At 43.6% G+C, this 7,307-nt stretch overlaps 1 pseudogene; it reads right to left on the minus strand.

Annotated features, from left to right (window-relative positions):
* Window positions 1-3,322: 3,322 nt before the first annotated feature.
* Window positions 3,323-6,830, minus strand: LOC139176093 (MYND-type zinc finger-containing chromatin reader ZMYND8 pseudogene; annotated as a pseudogene).
* Window positions 6,831-7,307: the final 477 nt, after the last annotated feature.

Consider the following 7,307-nt stretch of genomic DNA (forward strand, 5'->3'; position numbering starts at 1 on the left):
AATGAATTTATATGATAACATAGGTGATGAGAAAAAAAATCAATAAAAATGAAAAATAAGAGCCAAAAGAATGATAGAAGTCAAGAACAGATCTTTCTCTCTCAACCAACTGCACCTTTGGTCGAGCCCCCTCCTTTCAATCCTGAAACCCCTTGGGATGATGGATTTGCTTTTAAACCACAGATAACTGTGCCTAATAAAATGACGCCTTTATAAAAGGGAGTTCATAGGGCACAATTGCAGGGGGACAAAGACGCTTTAGTTCTCCCTGTGGCTGTAACTCAAATCCCACCAGATCCTCAATTTCCACAAGGAGGACTACATTGTGATTATAATGCCATACCATTTAAAACCATAAAGGAGATAAAACAGACATGTACCCAATACGAAACTAATTCTCCTTATACCATGAGACTAATTCAGAGACTTTCACAAGCTGAACGGTTAATTCCTTATCATTGGGAAATGATAGCCAGAACATGCCTATCCACCTCAAAATTTTTATAATTTAGGACCTGGTAGCAAGATAAAACAAATCAACAAGCTCACAAAAATGCGACAGCCAACCGGCCAGTTGATATAACACTTGATCAATTAATGGGTAGTGGGGCACATTTTGACATTCAAGCTCAGTTACAATTTGATGATCAATTACTCACTCAAGTGAAGATAATATGTTTAAAAGCCTGAGAATTTCATTTACTCAAATTATGCAATCAAATGGAAAACCTTATGTAGATTTTATTGCCAGGCTACATGAAAATTTAAATGAATCAGTCTAGTTCTTGCTTATGACAATGCTAACTCAAAATGTAAAAAGGCGATTCAGCCTCTCAAAACACAGGGTGCCCCTCTAAAAGACTATCTTAAAGTTTGCCAAGATATTGGGTCAGAACCATATAAAATACAACTTCTGGCTCAAACATTGTCTAAGGCTAATAAAAAGACAGATATGAGATGTCACCAATGTAAAAAATTAAGACATTAAAATAGACTGTAAAAAAAAAAGTAGTTGATAAATTATACTATTGGCTCTGATGCCACTCCTATTTGTATTGGTTTTGAAAGTATATGTCTTAAAACAAGATATAAAAAGTGGCTGTCAGTTGTCAAAAAGTCAAATGAAGATAAGACTTCCCTCTTTCTGTTAACTGCCCTTACTTTTTAAAAAAAAAAAGAAAAAACTTCCAACATGATGAATCCACCTGACCTTCCTGATTGTGTTGCTGAAATTAGCCATGGTATTAAAAACTGGTTAAGATGAAAATTATATAAAGGATCAGAAGGTCACTTATTATTAAACATTACAAAAGACTCTTATTGATCGGGGACCCTGCAGAACCCCTAAACTTAAAGAATTTAAAGTGTCTTCCCCATGGGTATATAATGAAAAGACAATTAGTACTTATGGTAGTCAACCCCTCATATGACATGGGGGTAGGATTAGCTCCCCCTTTGCCTCGTCGAGATCATTATCCTATTCATGATAAATTATAGAAAATACTCATGACATTAAAAAAAACTAATTTCTTAAAAAGGACGATATACTGAATATATTTTAAATGACCCAAAAACTACCTTTACTTTTACAAAAAAACCTCTACCCACACTATTCAGACTTACATAAAAATTCCTTTTGTTTTTATGATCAGACTAGCAAAATATGATCCCAATTTGGGATTAGTAAAATGTATTAACTGTTCATTTTATACATGTATAAATAATATCATTCCTTTTGATAAAAGTTGACAGAATATTTACATTTTTTTTCATTTTTCCAAAACAGTTTAATTAAAAAAAGGTGAAGAATCTGAAAAAATTAAGGGGTGGGGGAACAGCATACCACGACTGGCTCAGTCACAAAGAAACATCATCATCTAAAAAGATATTTAAGTTTAATACAAATTTTATACAAAGAAAATGTGAAAAAATACTTCCATATGCTGAAAGCAATTATGCTTCACAAATAAGGCCAGCTAGGCTAGTTTTTTGTTTTTTTTTTAAACTGCAATCTACAAATGTTCTTTCCTGTTTTCTTCTAGGACTCTCTTTTTTATTTCTTTTCTAATATGGGTAACTGGCTGGAAACTGTACAGTTCGCATCCTCTTATCAACAATGAAGAGAAAAGAAATGAGACTAAAATGTACAACAGAATGTACTGGAATGATATCATACAATTAATTTTTCTCATATACATACATCACCTTTTTGCTTTGTTCAATGCTTCTTGTTTTACACAACGTAGTGTAACAGCACAGCAGTGTCCTGCTTCCCTTCAAACTGTCTTTGTTTCATGCTGGCATAAAAATGTAAAATTTCATCATATAAATATTACATACATGCTTCATCTCAGACTCAAATGTCCTCTCCGCGTGCGTCTCGCCTTTGACTTCTCACTTCGTGAAGCATGGCCATCTCTTACCAAGCAGGTGTGAGTGTCTTTAAAGGAACCACAAAGCAAAGAAAAACTCTCTGTTTCAGAGCTTCTGACTCCAACGCTTTCTATGGTCCTCTCTTCTGCAAACTGAGCTGAGCGGGGCTTATTTCTAGTTAATCTGTAAACAAGGATGTGTTTTTGTTTGTTTGTTTTTTTCCTCTTCTTTTTTCCCTTTTATAGGAGTACAGTCATCATGGAAATCACATAAAATTAATGAGCTCCTCCGTGTGTCCTTCTGGTCCAGAGAGCTTGCCTTTTGTAATATGATGACGTAGTATTTGAAAGGGGCCAATGGGTGCATGTGATGTGTCCACAGGAGCACCGAATTCTGGGGAAATTCCTGATCCCAATATGCTGTGTACAGACATACAAATGGAAACAGCTCGTGGGGCATCAGAGGAGGAGAAGCTGTGCGCCCCAAAGCGAGGCCCCTGCCCTCTCCACACCCCTGTAAAAGATGGGCTGGATGACCATCCTTTCTCCAGCATCCAAACATTCTTTTTGTTGTTGGGTGTGTTTTCTGTTTTTTATTATTTTTGTTGTTTTTTTTTTTTTTCTCTCTCTCTTTTTTTATAAGTTAAAGTTAATACAAATATAAAAAGGGGAAGTACTCTAGGCTCGATGACATCCACAAATTGTACACTATTTACATCTAAAGCAAAGGTTTCACGTGGGTAGAACAGTCCTCAGTCAAGGCTATTTTGGGAAGTGACATAGTGTGGGCGGCCCTCCGTGCCGGGTGCAGAGGCCGAGTCTGAATGGCTGGCATTCTCCAGGCTGAGGGTGGCGGTCTTCCAGCCTCACGTTTCTTTGAGGTTTCCGGTTTCCCTGGTGTCTGGGTTGTTTTTCTCCATGGGGCGGGCGGCCTGTGTCCCAGCATGTCCCTAGTCCCAGAAGGTATATCCAGGCGGGACTCTTTCGGGATGAGGCTCTTCGAACTGGTACCGGCGTTGTGCTCAGAGCAGGCCGACCCTCGCTTCTCCTCACTGCCGCTCCAGCAACTGAATTTACTGCTCCAGGAATGGTACTTCTGGGCTGGGTAGTTGGGGTCCGGCTGGTGGTCTGTGGTGGTTGGGGCAGAGGCAGATTGTTTGTTGCACCTGTTGCTAACAGAGCCTTGGTTGGAGCCTAAGAGAATGGAGGAGGGGGTCTCCCTGGAGCCAGAGAGGTCGAAGGTCGAGCCACTGTCCTTGCTTTTCTCAGCTGGCGTCTCCTTCTCTTTCAAGGCGCTGCTTTCCAGGGGAGCTGCCTGAGTACTGGAGGAGGCACCCTGGGATTACTTAGTGTTTCTGTGTTCACCTCAGGGTCTGCTTCCTGCTGAGGGGCGGTAGCTGGCTGAGTGCAAGATTTCATGTGCTCGAGCCAGTGGGCCTGCTGGCAGGGGTAGTCACAGTAGCTGGTGTTCCAGCAGCAGTAGAAGATGGCCTCCTTCTTGCAGTTGGCACACCACTGCTTCTTCTTGGTCTCATCCACCACCTGCTGCTTCTCCAGTTCCAGTTGCTTCTTCACCTCGGCAATGAGCCGGTCCCGCTCCTGCTCTAGGCTCTGCCACATCTCTGCCATGTTCAGTTCCAAGTAGTGTTTCATTTTCGAGAGCTCCTGCTGGTGCAGCCACTGGAATTTCTCTATCTCAGTCCTCAGCCTGCGGATCTCAGCTATTGTGCTTCCAGTAGTGTTCTCAGAAAGATCGTTATATATTTCCATCATCGTGCCTTTTATTGCATCCATCATTTTGCTAGTGTACTTGGCGATGTCTGCAGCGACATCAGCTGAAGCGGTAGTGATGAGCAGGTCTGTGCTGACCGAAGATGCTAGGGTGCTTGTGGTCCCTGAGCTGGTGACCAGAGGCGATGACTGGGTGCTGGTCACCAGGATGATGGTGGAGGTGGATGGGCTCTGCGTGATCTCTTTCTGCTAGACAGTTGATGAGTTCCACACGACCTGCTGCATGGCCGGAGCAGTCTCCTTCGGTAAAAGCGGCCTCTGCTTTTTCACCAGGCTTCCCATGGTGGTGGCGGCGGGGGCCGTGACCGTGGACGTGGTGCTGGTGGTGGCCATGACCCCAGCCGTGGGAGTTTGGAAGGATGAGCAGGTGAGGACCAGCGTTTTGGGGGGAGACTGGCTGCCCGCTGTCATGGATCTCCCTGCTTGGGAGATGGTTCTTTGGGTTCCCTCTTATTTTTTTGATCCTCCCACCCAGAATGGTCTTCTCCTAAATCTATGACAAGTTCGCTCTCTGAATCGGAGTCCAGGCCCAAATGCACCGTTGGGGAACCCGTCTCATCTTTTCCCTTCAGCTTATCCTTTGTGGGATGAGGCGAGGGTTTTGCTTTGTCTGAAAAGTCCTTCTCAGGCTGGGGCTAGTCTTCTCCTTGACTGAGCTTGGGTCCGCTTTCTTGCTGGCTGGTGATGTGCTGACTTTGAGCTCCTCTTTCGTCTCCACTGGGTTCGGCAATTTGAGCTTTTTTTTTTTTTTTTTACAGCAGATGGCTCTTTGTCCATCCGAGCCCCCTCTTTGTCTTTGGCATCTTCTGGCTCGTTCTTGGACCTCTGTTCCTCATCACTGATAAAGTCACTACTGCTACTATCTGACTTCTCAGAATCCTCCTAATCGCTGTGCTCTACAGCCTATAAACATCTTCTGAGATTTCATTTATGCCTAATTGTGCTTTGCAACTCTGTATTGTCTCGTCGAGATTTAGGTGGAATCTGCCGCGAATCTGTCGCTTGGGGGAGATGAGAGGAACAGGAGCAGACTGCTGCTGGACAGACTCACTCAGTTCCTTCAGGTCCATCTCGGCCTTGCTTCGATCCAGGTTAAGATTCAGGATGCTTCCCGTGGTGGATGTCTTGTCCGTTTTCGTGGTGACTGGCGATACTTGGCCAGAGAATGGTTTGGGGCTGCCGGATAAACTCCCCGCTTGTCCTGTCTTGGTGGAGGCTGGTGAAGCTGTGCTCTTGTCCAGGAAGTTCACTGGCACTGAAGTGGCTGGACGTGGCCTTCGCGTCCTGCTCCACGTCGGAGCCCGTCTGCATGGAGGAGTTTGTACTCATGGGGGAGTGTGGCATGTCGGACAAGGAGATCCTGCGGCCTGCGCCCCCGCTCAGCGTCAGCTTGCTCATCAGGATCTTGGGCGACGCTGTCATGTCAAACCTGAGCTTGACCTTCTCCTGTTTGTCCATCTTGGCGGCACCTGCGCTGGGGTAGGAGGGGTCAAGCAGCATTCGGTACTGGCTCTTGGGTGTGTAGGGTGTCCTGAATGGAGAGTAATTAAAAACCCCGAACTTCTGGCAGATGTTCTCCACATAAAGCTCCATCTCTTGCATTGCACTGTTGAAGATGCTTTTAGTCTTTTTCACAGAAAAAGGAATTTCTTTAGACATGAGGTAACAATTATTTATTGGAACCTAGGCTCTAACGTGTTGTCCAGAGAAACGGGCATCCACCTGCCCATCTTTATCCCTCAGAGCTTTTGCAGGCCAGAATGGAAACCCCTTCAGTTTTGCCCAAACCAAAGGATGCGGATTGCTACAAGGCTCACAAAACCAGTTATCTCATTTTTGGCAGGCAGCTAGATAACACTCTGGACAAACTTCAATTTCATTCATCTCATGCTCACAGATTTTGATGACTACTTTTGCAATTTGTGTCATTTTGTGATTTCCCCCATTATAAATGATGCAGTTGTGCAAAATCCATTTTGCATCAGCCAGAAAGGCTTCTGTGCAGCCATACATTTTCTTTTTAGCATTCTTTTCCAATGTACAAAGGTCCATGGGGTGGAAGATATATTCTACATAGTCAGGATGTTGCTCCAATGGGACAGGCTTCTGAAATGCATCTGTCCCTGGCTGTTTCATTTTCTGAATGGTGAACTTGAGCAGGTATGATAACTCTTCGATGATGAGCATCGCCATGGCTTTACTCTGAGTCTCGATGCATTCTGCTACTGTGATCTTCTCACATTCAGGACAAAATCAGTCCCCCTCTGGTTCTGATGTCAGTCTCAGACACTTAGCGTGATAAACCCCGGGACAGAGCTCACAGCAAAGGACTTGGCCTTCCCAGTGACAAACCCAGCAGTAGAAATCATTTCATCTGTCCTGCAGTACAACATCAACAGGGTCTGTGGTGAGTGGCTGCTTCATATAGTAAAATTGACCATGTCTTAGTTCTGGCTGCTCCTTATTGTTATTTTTCAGTAAGCCGGGTTTCTTTTTCTTTTTAATGAGACTTGTGGATGTGTCCTGTGGCGAGTGGCCATTGGAGGAATGAGGAGGGCTGGGGAACTTTCTTTTCTGGGCTGTTCTCTCTGTGAAGCCCGGATCTTTGGAGCAGGTAGAATTATCCATGCCCTCTACCACCTCCTGTTCTGTTTTTATTTCCTCTTCAGCCAAGATTAAATCACAAAGTAGAAAAATATGCCTAGGCTAGAAGCAAAAGGCCTGGCTTCAAAACATTCAAACCACCAGCATTTAGCCCAGGAATTAAGATTGGGTTCTCCACACTCCCAGCCCCTGGGATGTTTCTTTTCTGCAGCAGGCATGGCTTAGAGAAAGCATTCAGCACTCTTCTAAGCTGTGACTAATTATCTTCCCCCCACCCCCCATATTTACATTCTTAAAACCAAAACTGACATATGGGTTCCAGTTGATTTACAATGACCTTGACAAGAAAGCCCTACATTATATATTAGTAAAAAAAATATTAAAAAATCTTAAACGTGTTAAACGTTTTCTGAGATTACTAATTGCTGCCATCTTAGACATTATTGCAATTACCACTATGGCAGTCGTAGCTGAAATGGCTCTTCATAAATCTGAACAAACAGTTCATTTTGTACAAAAATGGCATAAAGATGCCAATGT

This window comes from Bos indicus, chromosome X (genome assembly GCF_029378745.1).
Source record: "Bos indicus isolate NIAB-ARS_2022 breed Sahiwal x Tharparkar chromosome X, NIAB-ARS_B.indTharparkar_mat_pri_1.0, whole genome shotgun sequence".
Lineage (NCBI taxonomy): Eukaryota > Metazoa > Chordata > Mammalia > Artiodactyla > Bovidae > Bos > Bos indicus.